Below are 15,827 nucleotides of genomic sequence, written 5' to 3'. Positions count from 1 at the left end.
GGCACTGAGTTCTGCTTTGGTTGAGGTGAAGTTAGGGTTTCTGGGGGGTGCTGGCAGAGGTGCCCTGCCCGGGGGCATCTATAGGATATGGAGCTCAGGAGAGCTCTAGATAGGAGTGGACAGACCAGGAGATTGCTGAGCGAGTGTTTACCCTGAGAGACAAAAACCCTGGGGAACTCCAAGGAGAGGGTGGTTCGGGGACCAGAGGAAGAGGATCCTGTGAAGGAAATTGTCCACCAAAAGCGAGTGCCCAGAGATGTAGGACGAAGAGGGGAGACCTGAGTTCAAGAAGGAAGTTGTGTCACACCGTGTCAGATTATTTAGAGGTCAAGCAAGATAAGAACTTCTCTGTTAGAAAGGTCACCTTTTCCTGGAGCATTTTCAATGGCAGTATAAAAAGTATATTCCAGAAAGCAGTGGGCTGGGGAGTGAATGAGAAGTAGGTTTTGAAACCTAGACTTTGATGAAGCAGAGAGGAGGAAGGCCAGACTAGTTAGAGGAGGATGTAGGGCGGAGGGCATTTTGCTTGTTAATTGTAACACAGAATTAAGCATTAACACAAAATTAAGTTTACGTGTTGTTTGGGAAGAGTCAGCAGAGGAAAGAATAAAATTCAAGGGCAGGAGAGAATAACTGATGAAAGCATGAGATCCGGAGTCAAACGAGGAATGTGTCTGATGAGAGAGAGAGAGGGAGAAGGCAAGGATGCAGTGGTCGAGCTGGTTGATTAGAGGCCAGGGAATTTCTCCTGATGGATTCTATTCTCTCTGGAATTAGGGGGTGAAGTTATCTGCTGAGAGTAGGGGTTGTGCGTCTGTGTGTGTGTGCACACGCTTGCCCAGGTGTGCTCATTCTCTTCCCTCTAACCCCAGAACCACTCAACAACCTGAGTCTAGACACTGAGAAAGCAGACAGGTGGATTGATCCAGGATCCAAGTTTTCCAGTGTAGGTTTGATGGAAGAATAAAGGGTCCTTACAGAACGGGGGTAGGGGGTGGGGGGTGAAGGATGGGGGGCTTCCTTGGTAGCTCAGCTGGTAAAGAATCCACTTGCAATGCAGGAGACCCTGGTTGGATTCTTAGTTTGGGAAGATCCCCTGGAGAAGGGATAGGTTACCCACTCCAGTATTCTTGGGCTTCCCTGGTGGCTCAGATGGTAAAGAATCTGCTTGCAATGCGGGAGACCTGGGTTCTGTCCCTGGGTAGGAAAATTCCCCTTTAGGAGGACATGGCGACCCACTCCAGTATTCTTGCCTGGAGAATCCCATGGACAGAGGAGCTTGGCAGACTACAGTCTATGGGGTTGCAAAGGCTTCGAGACGACTGAGCAACTAAGCACAATATGCAGAGAATCAGGGGTCTTTCTAAGAAAATGTAACATCTGCTTGGTTATCGATTGTATTATTTTCTGACTTTTATTTTGTGCCGCTAGAAAAATTTTAAACTCTTTCAGGGCAGGAACTTTATGTAACTTGTATATTCTTTTGTATCATTTAGTAAAGTACAGGGCAGAAAATGATTTTTTCTCTATTTGTTGACTTAATCTGACTTTTGCATTTAGGAGCATCTTGAGTCTTGACAAGGAGAGAGGCTTTTCTCCCCTGTGGTCTTTAATCCTTGTCTCACTGTCTGTTGTGGGAGTCCTCATGAGCTAGCCTCATTTACTCTCCCCAGGGCAGTTGAGCTCAGGAACATTGGTGCTTTCCATGAAGACTGCAGGGTTAGTATTTCATATTCTGTTTGGACCAGGCTTGTGAAGTCCGGGTTCTCTGCAAGACTAAACAGAGTGGCTATTGTGGAGGACGCAGCCTCCTTTTTGTTGATTTTGGCAGGCAGGCAGCGGACGTGATGGATTTGTTCTCATGACTCAGAACCTCCCCTGCCTTACCTTAGCAGGTTCAGTATAATCAAAGTGAAGCCGCTCAGTCATGTCTGACTCTTTGTGACCACATGGACTGTAGCCTGCCAGGCTCTTCTGTCCATGGGAGTTTCCAGGCAAGAATACTGGAGTGGGTTGCCATTTCCTTCTCCAGGGGATCTTCCCAACCCAGGAATCAAACCCGGGTCTCCTGCATTGCAGGCAGACTCTTTACGTCTGAACCACCAGGGAAGGTTAATATATAATCACCAGGGAAGGTCAGTATAATCACTATTTTTCAAATCATGATCATGTCCTTCAGAGTTTATCTGACCTTTATATCTATAAAGAGTATTAGTTACCCTTTCCTTTGTCCTCTGCTTGCTTGGGTTTTTTACCTTTAGTGTAGAGGGTATTTCCTGGTGTATTAGGTCCCCTTCAGAATTGACTTAGGTCTTCCCCCGGTGATATTCTCTGAGTTGGTTGTTAACTGGTCTGTTCTCCGCGGTGTGACTTGTTTTCTGTTGTTTGTTTTGTGAATTTGGACTCTATATTGGGTAAACTTGATGTGAGTCATCCCTGGGAGTGGAAGGTGTGTCTCCACTAATTTGGAGAATCTTTGATCTCCTTTCAGTCCCAGGTTTGGCTGATCCAGTACAGTTTCTAAGTCCTGCAGGAGGTATGTGTGTGTCTGCTTATTTGTTCCTTGCTTCTCCTTTCACAAAGTGCAGTGGATACACTCCAGGGGATGCCACTTTACATGTATGATCACCCTCGGCTAGCCTTGTCATCACCATCAGCCAAAAAATGCCTCTGTTCAGAGCCTCTTTGAATGTAGTACCGTATCTACTACTGAATAAGTGGAGTTCATAAACCCTCTATCTGCCCCCCGGGAATGAAAGTATACAGTAGATGTTACAAATGACAGACAATAAAGAAAGTATAAGCAGTTGAACACATAATAGATGGTTACTCCTTTTTTAGCTATCATTTTTCCAGTAGAAATTCTCCTAAAAAGAGACCTAGTCCAGAGGGAGAGGGGTTTGACAGAGTCACGCTTATCTTCTGTTCCAAGCAGAGTGACGGGGAGGTGCTGCCCATGGCCCTTTGGAGTCAGGCAGTTTGTCTCAGTGCCCTTCCCAGAACCTTATTTCCACGTTCCCTCTCCATACAGCCAGGTCAGGGTCCTAACTGGGCCCCCTGCCCTCTGTGACCTGTGGCTGGAGTGGTAGGCAGGAGACCATCTGGAACACTTGGGTTCCCTGTACAATTGTAACATGAGGAAATTCATCCCAGACCTACTACAGACACTCATGTCCACACAGATTCCAGCAATGAGCCATGGGGTTGCTGTTGGATTGGAAAGAAACTGGTCTGGCCTGGTCTGGGCACCTCTGGGCATGGGAGTGTAGGACCCATCCCAGCCTCTGCTGGTTAGTTTCCCAAAAGGAGAATGGACCCAACTAGTTCAGGTGGGGTGCTTTGAGATCCTCTCCTCTCCCAGAGGACTGATTCATTGTTTTTATTGTTGTTATTTTTAATCAGTATCATAATTCATGTAGTGCTGCCTTTATTAGGAAGAATGGGTGTCTGTGAGGGGCTGGAATTTCCCTCCACCTGCCTGTGGGAGGGAAAGCTTTAGAGGGAGCATTAGATTCCCATCGCCCAGGCCTCCTCTCTGGCATCATCCTGTGGGCGGCTCCTGGGGTGAGGCAGTGGGGCCCTGGCATGAATATGCCACTGAGAAGGGATAAGAGGCAGTAGCCACTGTAGCTGTGGGCACAGGTGGTATGTTAGTAAGTGTAGATGGGTATGGGGGCACTGCTCGGGGGCTAACAAAGCAGCCTGTCATTTCTGTTGCTGTTATTAGCTGCTTCCCTTTGCCTTTGTCTAAAAGCAGAGCCAAACCCTCTGCATTCTTTCCTCTTCCACCTCCTCCTCTTGATTACATCTCACTTTCGGACTTGTAAAGATGTATAATGCCTTCAGCAGATAGCCTTGTGATAATATGGAAAGTTGAATAAATAAAAGCTCCAGAGATTAGAAAGCTGAGTGGGGATTTGATTAGTGGTTTAAGTATAACAAATGTTTTTCTTACAACTCATCATAGACCAAAACTGCCTTGTAGCATTTCTTTTTTTTGTTGTTGTTGTTGTTAGTTAACTTTTTGTGTATATTTGTTTGAACTTCCCAACCTAATTAAGGTCTTGTTCAGGGTGTTAGTTAAGTCACTCAGTCGTGTCCAACTCATTGCGACCCCGTGGACTGTAGCCCACCAAGCTCCTCCGTCCATGGGATTCTCCAGGCAAGAATACTGGAGTGGGTTGCCATTTCCTTCTCCATTTCCTTCTTGTTCAGGGTGTAGGTTGTGTCAAATGAGATGCATGTGATGTACCGATACTTGAAAAAACTGAACCACTTTGCAAATGTTGGTGATGGTTATATTTCTTTGTTCTTCCAACAACTTACAGCACCTGCAATGGGTTTTTCCATACGATTGTCCCACAGACATCTCAAACTTGATATGTCCAATTTGGGCATCGTTGTCCCCTTCCCTGCTCCCAGACCTACTTCACTTGCTGGGTCTCCCGCTCAGCTGAATGTCTTCCTCACCCATCCAGGTGTCCAAGCCAGGAATCTGGCTTCATGCAGGTGTCCTCCCTCTCCTGTGTCCTGCCTAAGTGACCAGTCTTTCAGCAAGTCCCATGGATTCCGTCTCCTGTGACTCTCTCCACCTCTCATCTCCTCCAGCTCCACTGCTAATATGAGCTCAGAGCCTTCTCTTACCAGTACTGCTGTGATTGCTCTTTACTCCGACTTTGCTCTTACTTCAAACTCCTACCTGAAAAAAAACTTTCCAAAAGTGTAAAACTATTCACATCGGGTGGTATGTTAGTAAGAGAAGATAGTGTGGGCAGTTTTTTTTTGTCTCTATGTCGGGTGGTAAAGGAAAACAAAGCTCTGAAAAACCATCCCTACGTGTTTCTCAAAGGGTGCCTGTGCAGTTACACACAAGCTGTAGTGAAAAACGAGAAACAGAAAGACCAAAGGCAGCAGTCCTAGTTCTCCATGGCAGACCAACTCAAGTCTACTTTTCTGCACCACTCTTTTTCCCCCCGAGGGGGTGCACCGTTCCTGGAGGTACTGCAATATCAGGTCAGAGCTAGGAGTGAATGGAGCGATCTCCTATTCCAACTTGCTGCTCCAAAAATCCATTTAATATATTGTCCTCGGATAGAGGGCATATCAGATATTAAACTGGTAAGTGTGGGCAGTTTTAAGGAAGCTAATAAAGGCAGAAAATATTTGTTGCTGTTATTAGCTGCTTCCTCTTGTTTACATATTTGTCTAAAAGCAGAGCTGAAGTTCCTGCATGTTTTTGTTTATTAACTCTTGTATTCCTAGCACCCAGAAGAGTGTCTGGTGTATGCTGTTATGTCAGTAAGTTGGGTCCAATTCTTTGTAACCCCTAGAGCCCCCACCAGGTGCCTCTGTCCATGGGATTCTCTAGGCAAGATTACTGGAGTAGGTTGCCATTTTCCTTCTCCAAGGGATCTTCCTGATTCAGGGATCGAACCTGCATCTCCTGCATTGGCAGGCGGGTTCTTTACCATTGAGTAAGGTACTCAATAAATATTTGTGAAATGAATGAACTGGAAATGATCAGTGGAGCTCACTCTTGTTCCTTGGAAGGAAATGAAATGAGGAATGGAAAAGTGTTAGTAACTTGCCCAAGGTCATGTAACTAACTGGTGCTCGAGCCAGATCTCACCAGGCGAGTGGTGATTTTTCTTTCTTTCTTTTTTTTTAATGAAACCATGCCTAAACACAATTCCTTTATGTGATTTGGTACAGATACACATTATCGGCTTAACTGTGTATCCCTGTGAGCAGGGGTGGGGAGAGGAGACCAATACATATTAAGCCCTAACTGAATGCGAGGTGCTTTGTCTCGTTTAATCGTCACAAGTAGCCTCCTGTGACAGTCCCATGGTATTGGTGGATATCACAGATGAGGAGGCCAGAGCTGAAGGAACCTAAATAAGTTCCCTGACGGTCACCTGCTGGTAAGCAGCTGAACTAGGTGTTTGTCCTCAGGCCTGGTGAACTCCACTGGGCAGGCGCCCCTCTTACCTTAAATTTTGATTTTGTCCTCTGAGTTGCTTTAAAGCAACTTAAGATTTTCAAGTCAGACTGTTCTTGAAAATGGTCTGATTTGAACTGCTCCAATAGAGTTGCAGTATTGTTTATTGTTGTTGTTGTTCAGTTGTTACGTTGTGTCTGACTCTGCAACCCCATGGACTGCAGCACACCAGGTTCTCCAGTCCTTTGCCATCTCCCAGAGTTTGCTCAGATTCATGTCCATTGAATTGGTGATGCTATTTACCCATATCATTCTCTGCCACCCCCTTCTCCTTTTGCCCTCAATCTTTCATAGCATCAGGGTCTTTTCCAGTGAATTGGCTGTGTGCATAAAGTGGCCAAAGTACTGGGGCTTCAGCATCAGCCTTTCAATTGAATATTCAGGATTGTTTCAGTTTAGTTCGGTTCAGTCGCTCAGTCATGTCTGACTCTTTGCAGTTCCTTGGACTGCAGCACGCCAGGCCTCCCTGTCCATCACCAACTCCTGGAGCTTGCTCAAACTGATGTCCATCGAGTTGGTGATGCCATCCAACCATCTCATCCTCTGTCGTCCCCTTCTCCTCCTGCTTTCAATCTTTCCTAGCATCAGGATCTTTTCCAATGAGTCAGTTCTTCGCATCAGGTGGCCAAAGTACTGGAGTTTCAGCTTCAGCATCAGTCCTTCCAATGAGTATTCAGAATTGTTTACCATAAGCCAACCCCATGGAATAGAGGGAGGGATCGTGGTGACAGAGAGGGGTCTGTGAAGCCCTTGAGTCAGTAAAACAATCCCATGCTCTGGGTAATGCTATCCCTCCATTCAGTTACATCACACAGAACTGAATTTCCGACTTGTTTTCTAACCTGGGCACCCAGGACCACTATAGAAAGGCTCAGGCCAGTGCAGCCCTTCTGAATGTGTTTGGTAGTGTTCATAAGCACTAAGAGCACAAACAAAGACAATACCTAAAATGTAGGACAGGTAGAGCAGGAGAGAGGACCGAGCCTGATTGAAGCCAGCTGTTTCTGTAGTTAGTAGGCAGACCGTAATTACCTGCGTTGCTCAGAGACCTAAACTAGAGTGGGGGTGGGGAGCGGTCACACCCATTATCCCTGGAGAAGTGATGGGAGTAAAGAATGCTTAGTTTCCAGTTTACCCCAGGAGCTTAAAGGAGTCACATGTGGACTTTTAGGGGCACCTTGTCACCCAGATCAGCCAAGCATAAGGTTAACATTGTTTTCGTTAGAAATCCCCTTAGATTCCCCAGCCATTCATTTTGAACTCTCTATTAGCTTCCTCTCTGTAGCTTTGTGTAGCCTGCCTTAGAAAAGGGAGTGGGGCCCAGGAGGGGAGAGGAAGGAGCAGGGAAGGTGGCAGAGAAACAAAGACTTAATTAGGAGGTTTCTCTGTCTTTTGGGAGTTAAAGTCCTTTTCATTAGCTGATTGCTGAGCTGGGAATGGAGACCCAGGAGGAGGAAGAATTGTAATGGAAGCAGAATAGTTAGACACTCTGTGACCCAGGACTAGCAGCATCCATGGCTCCTGGGATCTTGTTAGAAATGCACAGAGTTAGACTCCGCCCCAGAGACTTCCCTGGTGGCTCAGACAGTAAAGCGTCTGCCTGCAATGCGGGAGCCCTGGGTTCAATCCCTGGGTCGGGAAAATCTTCTGGAGAAGGAAATGGCAACCCACTCCAGTATTCTTCCCTGGAAAATCCCATGGACGGAGGAGCCTGGTAGGCTATAAGTCAGTCCATGGGGTCACAAAGAGTCGGACACGACTGAGTGACTTCACTTTCAGGCTCCACCCCAGACCTGCTAAATCAGTTTTTATTTTAGCGAGATTCCCAGGTGATTCCATGCAAAGTTTGAACAACACCAAGTTGGTAATAAACAAAGTGGTTCAGTGTAAGGGATTTTGGAGTCTGATAGATCTGGGATTGAGACCTGGTTTGGCCATTGAATAGCTGTGTGACCTTGGATGAATTCTTTAATCTCTCTGTGTCTCAGCTTCCTATCTGCAGAATAAGGGAACTCTCTACTTCATTGGGCTGCTGGGGAGAATAAATGAAATACTGATTCTTTCTCCAGTTGATGGTGTCTTAGATTTAATGAAATTTAGTAATGTCTGTATCAAATACTGAGCCTGGTACAGAGTAAAAAATAAATGTTATTGCTAGTAACTGAATTAGGCAAATTTACAGGAACAAGGAGCCTATTTCTCATTTCTCTCTATCTCTCAATGAGTGCATTTGTCTGCAGTTTAATAAAACTACAGTCAGTATGTGTATCCTCTTTGATGTTTTACTTAGCATTATTTAATAATAGTTGGAGCAGAAGCAGTTAACAAATATAAAACTTATTAATATTCCAGGCACAAAAATTTATGTGTATCTTTATTCATTCAGTCATTAGAGTAACCATGTGAGACAGATCTCCATTTTCAGATGAGGAAACCAAACAGAGATAAAGTGACTTGCCCAAATCACACAGTTGGTAAATTGCAGAGCCAAGATTTGAACTGAGGTAGTCAGTTTCTAGCATCTGTGCTCTCTGTTTTCATGTATTACTGTTATCCTCAAACTTATGGGATGTAATGAAAATCAGGAGACTTGGGTTGGGTACCTAATTCTGATACTAACTTATTTGTGACTCTGGTCAAGTCACTTTACTTCTTTGGGCCAATTTCCTTAGGTAAAAATGGGAGAATTAAATGGGATTTATAAAGTCTCTTTATTAATTCACTCAACATACAGTGCTTGAAATTAATAAAAGATTGTTAATTGGTTCAAAAGTACTTGCTCAAGCAGGTTGGTTTAGTTAAAAACACGGGATTGGAATCTTGGCTCAGCCACTTTCTGGCTGTATGATGTTGGGTAACTTACCTAACCTTTCTAAACATTGATTTCCTCACTAGTAATGGGGAGATGGTTCATACCATGCAGGGATTTATGAAATTTGAATAAGATAATGTGTATTAGCACCTAATATCCATGAGGCACACAGTGGATACCCAATGTACAAGAGTTCTCTTTCCTTCTTTCTTTACATCCAGGGATGGTTAAGGAAGCAGATAAACTAGGTTCAAAAGGAGTAAGAATCTATATTGGTCCTAGTGTCTTTTTCCCATAGTGGTATTTTCATTTTTGGGGAAAAAAAGTGTATATATAGCCAGGTCCTGTCATTTTTAAGTAATCCACCTTTGATTTTAAATTAAAATTTGCTTAAAAAATACATAGTTTATGAGCAGTTATTGTTGTTTAGTCACTAAGTCATGTCTGACTCTCTTGCGACCCCATGGACCGTAGCCCACTAGACTCCTCTGTCCATGGTATTTCCCAGGCAAGAATACTGGAGTGAGTTGCCATTTCCTTCTCCAGGGGATCTTCCCCAGCCGGGGATCTAACCCATGTCTCCTGCATTGGCAGGTGGATTCTTTACCACTGAGCCATCAGGGAAGCCCCGTTAAAGTAGGATAAATGCCAATTTAAAAAAAATGGTGTATTGCTTTCCTGGGGCTGCCATAGCTAAGTACCACAAACTCAATGGCTTAACGCATTATTTACCAGAGATGTATTAATACATCCTTTGTTACCCAAACATTGTTGGCCAGAGATGTTTCAGTATTCACTTACATAACAAATTGCTGGCCACCCGCATTAGTTTTCTGCAAAAATTCCCCAGTCAATAATGTGTTAAACAACAAAAATTTGTTGTCTTGCAGTTCTGGAAGCTAGATATCCAAAATCAGGGTGTCACAGGATTGACTTCTTCTGAGGCCTGTGAGGGAGAATCTGTTTCAGGCCTTTTGCCCAGCTTCTGGTAGCCTCAGGCATTCCTTGGCTTGCAGATGGCCTGTCTCTATGTGCTTTTACATCGTTCGTGTGTGTCTGTCTTTTTTATAAGAAAACTAGTCTTATATTGGGTTAGAGTTCACCCTGAGGATCTCATCTTAACTTGATTATTTGTAAAGCCCATATTTCCAAGTAAAGTCACATTCACAGGTGCTGTGAGTTAGGACTTAAACATCTTTTGGGGAACACAATTCAAACTGTTTGTTCAGCTACTTCTAACCTGGAGAGAAGAGCATGTGTGAAATTAACTTCTGCTTGTCTCTGAGAATTTATTACTAACTTTTTTTTTAACTTTATAAATGTACATACATATATCTCCTCCCTCTTGGACCTCCCTCCACCCCACCTCACCTAATTCATCACAGAGCGCTGAGCTGAGCTTCCTGTGCTTTATAGAAGGTTCCCACTAGCTATCTCTTTTATATATGGTAGTGTATATATACATCAATTTGAAGGAGTGTTTCAGAGTCATATGATCATGCCGAGTTGATGTTCGTCTGCAGGTACTGGAACAGGTTCCGACTGAACTGTTTGGTTACTGCCCATCTTTGTGCCAGATAATGGTTTGAAATCCTCCTCTACCTCTCAAAATCAATAGGAAGTTTTCATGTGAGCAGAACAGTGATTCTCCTACTTAAAAGTTTTTTCCCCAGCTTCTCAGGGCCACCTGCTCCCTGTGGCTCCCAGCCTCTTCCTCCATCTTGAAAGTCAGCCATGTTGAGTCTTTCACTGTCCTTCCGCCATCTTCCCTCTCTTCACTACAATTCTTTTGGTAGGGACACAGGAAGAACCCAGGGTCACCCCCTGTCCTGCTAATTCTGCACCTTGCTTTCGGCATCATTTAGGAAAGAGAGGGGAAATGGATCTGATACATAGCATCGTAGGATATGTCTTTTTTTTTATGCACTGAATGGATTAATAATAATAGCTCCCATTAGTTGAATTTTTACCGTGTGCGAGGGACTGTGTTAAGCACTTTTTAATATACACTAGCCCATTTAATTCTCATATCAACCTCATGAAGTAGATATCATTATTATCATCATTTTACAGAGGAGAAAGTGTAGGCACTTGTAGCTCAGTTGGTAAAGAATCTGCCTGCAATGCAGGAGATCCGGGTTTGATTCCTGGGTTGGGAAGATCCCCTGGAGAAGGAAATGGCAACCCACTCCAGTATTCTTGCCTGGAGAATCCCATGGACAAAGGAGTCTGGCAGGCTACAGTACATGGGGTCGCAGGAGGTGGACACGACATAGCGACTAAACCACCACCACAGAGGAGAAAAGTGATACTCAAGCCAGTGAAATAACTTGCTCAAGGTCACATCTAGAAATACAACTCTGTGGGACAACAGAACTCCTGCTCTTAACCACCATATTATACTTTCCCTTCATTTCCTTGAATAGAACTGCTAGGCCCGAGTCTCCTCCTTTTCTCTAAAAACTCCTAGTTCTGGAAGTACACTGACTGAAGGGTTGGGGAAGTGACCTTTATGTGCATTTTTTGGAGTTCTTATTGTTCATGAGTGGGAAAGGGAGTGCGACTTGTGACTTCAGTTGGCACTTCTTACTTAGTGGTTTCAGTCTTGCCTAGGGGCCCTAGTCAGGTGTGGGACATTGTGAGTTACTTTAAAACAAAAAATACTGTTCTAGAACTGAAGAGGAAAACACACAGGCTTCCTATGCTTGTCTAACTCTCATGATTACAAAATTATACATGCTTATTGTAAATTTAAGCAGTACAAATTAAAAGGTGAGAGTTTCCAAGTCTTTCTCTAGTCCCACTGGTCAGGGTAAATGGTCTTCTAAGTTTAGTTTGTATTCTTTCAGCTTTCTCCTTGCCAGGCTTACTGGTTTGTTTGTTTTTTTTTTTAATTGAGGGATAGTTGATTTATAGTGTTGTGTTAGTTTCTGGTATACAAAACAGTGATTTAGTTATTTATATGTATACATACATATATATTCTTTTTTATATTGTTTTCCATTATGGTGTGTTGTAGGATATTGAATACAGTTCCCTGTGCTATAGAATAGGACCTTGTTGTTTACCTGTTTTATTTATGGTAGTTTGTATCTGGGCTTCCCTGGTAGCTCAGATGGTAAAAAATCCACCTGCAATGTGGGAAACCTGGGTTTGATTCCTGGGTTGGGAAGATCCCCTGGAGGAGGGCATGGCAACCCACTCCAGCATTCTTGCCTGGAGAATCCCATGGACAGAGGAGCCTGGCGGGCTATGGTCCATGGGATCGAAAAGAGTCGGACACGACTGAGCGACTTCACTTCACTTCAATCACAAACTCCTGATTTATCCCTCTCCCACTCTGCTTTCCCCTTTGGTAACCATAAGTTTGTACTCTATGTCTGTGAGTCTGTTCCTGTTTAGTAAATAAATTTATTTGTATTATATTCTAGATTCCACATTTAAGTAATATTGTATGGTATTTGTCTTTCTCTTTCTGACTTCACTTAGAATGGTAATCTCTAGGTCAATCCACATTGCCACAATGACATGATTGCATTCTCTTTTATGGCCAGGCTTACTCTGGGCTTCTGTGGTGGCTCAGTGGTAAAGGATCTGCCTACCAATGCAGGAGTTGTGAATTTGGTCCCTGGGTGGGGAAGATCCCTGGGAGAAGGAAATGGCAACCCACTCCAGTATTCTTGCCTGGGAAATCTCTCTTTGTCTCAGGACAAAGGAGCCTGGTGGGTTACAGTCCATAGTGTGACAAAAGAGTAGGACACGACTTAGCGACTAACCCAAAAAATTAAAAAAGCAAACTTACTTTGGAACTGCCCCTCTCCCTCCTTTACTCCTTCATGTTGGTCATATCTCCTCTTGTCCCAAAGCCTTATCTATTTTATTTATTTACTAAAGGTGACATTTACCTATGTGCCCTCTAGAAAGCAGTCTTTCACTGGGAAGGGCTTTGTAGGAGAGACAGGCTGTAGATTATATGTCAGTTTAGCAGAAGGCCAAAATTTCTTTGTAGAAGACACAGTCTGTCCACATTTCGGCTCCAGACTGTGATTCTTGTTTTAGACCCCGTCATCCTTTGCTGTACTCACGCGCTCCTGCATGTAGTCTACTCACACTCCAGATCGTTTCTAGTTCATTTATCTTGCTTGCATTATTGCCTCTGTCTGCAGAGTCCTCCTAAATCTATTCTCTTGAAAAACTTATCCTTCCTGACTCATTCCAGATCTTATGTTCTTATTGATGACTTTTTGAGTTCTTTTGAGTGAGTGAATTAGCCACTCTCTTCTCTGCTTTAATGTTCTATGCACACATATGTTACTTATTTTTATCATAGCATTTATTTTTAATGCAAATGCTTTAGTATATTTTTGTTATGTTTATTAAGTAAATAAAAACCCATTATGATTTTTGCTTTGTGTAGACAACATTCATGTATTTATGTGGACCATTTTTAAAGTCTTTATTGAATTTGTTACAGTATTGCTTCTGTTTTATGTTTTGTTTTTTGGGTGCCAGGCACATGGGATCTTATAAGGCTCCCTGACCAGGGACTGAACCCACACCCCTTGCATTGGAAGGCAGAGTCTTAACTTCTGAACTGCCAGGGGAGTCTCAAGACAGTGTTCGTCTGGATTTACCAAATATTTATCTGTTTTTAAAAGTTGCTTTTCCTTTCTCCTAGCATGTCTGGTCTTCCATTTGGGATAATTTTCCTTCTGCTTGAAAAAGTCCCTGTGCTGATACTCTGTAGTGTGGCCTGCTGGGTAATGCGGCCTCTTTGTTTGTTTTTGCCTCTTATTCATTTTTGTTGCCATCTGCCTGGCTTACTTTGGGGCTTTCCTTTGGTATTTAGGACTTGTGCCTCTGCTAGAGCCATCCCCTTTTCTATCAGGTCTGTCCCCACCTCTTGAAATCCTACTTGAGAGCTCAGCTTGAGTCCTCCCTTTTCCCAGTACTCCTTTGCAAACCGTACTAACCTGTGCTAACTCATTCGACTTCTGAACTCATAGCATTAATTTCTATCACTCATTGGCCAGTTGACCATGTCATGCTGTATGTCATCACTTGTATTTTATCATTTGGTATTTAACTTCCTATGGATTTGCCCAATTAGATTGTGCTTCTGGAGCTCACAGATTATGATTTATTCTTTCTCCTATCTGTCATTTTGTCTGGCTCAGTGCCCTGCATTCAGAAGGTATTCACCAAATGTCAGTGTGATTGGATTTTCTTAGTACTTCACACTCTATTTAAGATCAGGTGCTCAAAGCCAGAACCCCAGGGAGCATTCAACTGATGACATCATCTTGGCTGACTATCACGAGGGGCGTGTGCTACTGAGGAGTGTCAGCAGATGAAACACTTGTGCAACAGGTTATGCTTCCTCCTCTAATGAATGGGATTCAGACTCCAGGTTGGGGAAAAGATAGTAAGTGTAGGAGGAGGGCTGATAAGGGGATGGAAGGGAGGATGCTACGTTGTTAGATATGAGAGTATGACTTTATTAAACACATAACTAGAAGGATGGCGTAATGCAGAGAGACGCTCCTTGGAACCAGGAGGCAGATCAAATAAACCAGCTTCTCTGGTACAAACCAGTTATTAATTGCCATTCATTTTCTTTGCCATAAACCTGTGCCATGCAGCTACTTGCTTTCTCATTATAATGAGTCTGGGGAAAAGGCTTCCTTTAGAGTTAGGAAATCCAAGGGAGGTGCAGGATAGCCAGAATGGTCCGAGGGGTGGGGATGTGCCTTTCATTTGTTTTCCCAGCCATAGGCCTGAGGGGTTGCCAGGATCTCCTTGAGTCTGCTTGTAGGGATTTCTGCTAGAGTAGTAGGAAACCTTTTATTTCTACCCCCACTACTTCCTTTTTTGCCCTTTCTTTCTTTCTTTCTTCCTTCCTTCACAAATGCCCTCCTACCACACACAGACTAGATTGGTCATCAGATTCATCTCTGAGGCCCACATATTGCAGTGAACAGTGCTGCTACGTGCCCAGGCCTCAAATGTAATCCGTCTATCCTCCACTCCTCTGCCCTCCCCAACGGATAGGAAGGTAGAGAAAAGGAAATAGAGTATGATGGTTTAAACCCTTCTGTGGTGTAGAGGGCAGAATGTTTTGATTGCTTGATTTAGGCACCTGAGGGTCTCCTAATCAGAGAATCTGTTGTTTTGCTGATAGAAAAGCCTCACTTCATTCTCCATTCTTTTTTCTGTGAGTAATGTGGACCTAGAAAAAGTCTTGTGCTGAGGGTTTGGTACTTGCCCCTGAGAGGGAAAAGGTCACTCTTGGACTTGATTTTATTTCCATCAGTGGTTTGTCATTATCAGAAGATGAAAATTAATGGTGCTTTGAAAAGAGTATAGAGTATAACAGAGTATAAATATAGCTAAGACCCTAATACATTTAAAATGATGGGGCTTTAGTTTTAAAAACACATTTTTAAAGTACATGTTTTAGGCTAGATGTCTTGCTACTTTTTGTGGAATGATTTAGCTGCAGACTAACCTGGAGGGAGTAACAATACTAAATGACTTTTTTTTTTTTTTTTTAGAGTATAATTGCTTTACAGTGTTGTCAGTTTCTGCTGCACAACAGAATGAATCAGCTTTATGTATACATATATCCCCTCGAAACGACTTTTAAATCATCAAACATTGTGATGTTTTACTGAGACTGCTTCAGTGGGGAGAGTTTTTGTCCACAGGAGTAATGTGGGTTTCCTTTCTCTCCCTTCAGATAAATCCTCCTGCGTGTCCCATTCTCTGGCCATGGGAGTGATGGACAGTGGGGAAAAGTTAGTACAGTCATTTCACTGCTCAGGTGGTTTCCTGGGTGCGGTTCTGCAGGGCTTCCTCTGAGAGCTGACTCGAGTTTTCTCCCATTGTGGTAGTGTTCTTGTTTTTACATGCCATGTCAGTTTACAGCCTTGGCGTTTGGGGCAGCATCATTTGGAGGTGTCAAGTCGGGAATGATGAAAGTAAAAATATTTTCAGAGGTTCCTTGAGAGAAAG

At 43.5% G+C, this 15,827-nt stretch overlaps 1 protein-coding gene and 1 non-coding gene across 11 annotated transcripts in view; one reads left to right on the top strand and one right to left on the bottom strand.

Moving 5' to 3' along the window:
* MACF1 (microtubule actin crosslinking factor 1) overlaps nucleotides 1–15,827 on the top strand; it is a 339,001-nt gene that overhangs the window by 27,001 nt on the left and 296,173 nt on the right. The window lies entirely within an intron of this gene.
* Nucleotides 4,977–5,163, bottom strand: LOC122678404. The gene has a single exon (XR_006336089.1). It is a non-coding gene; the product is annotated as a U2 spliceosomal RNA (small nuclear RNA).

Source organism: Cervus elaphus, chromosome 20, assembly GCF_910594005.1.
Source record: "Cervus elaphus chromosome 20, mCerEla1.1, whole genome shotgun sequence".
NCBI classification, from domain to species: domain Eukaryota; kingdom Metazoa; phylum Chordata; class Mammalia; order Artiodactyla; family Cervidae; genus Cervus; species Cervus elaphus.
Note: the sequence above shows the minus strand (reverse complement) of the source record. Positions and strands in the feature narration are given on the sequence as shown.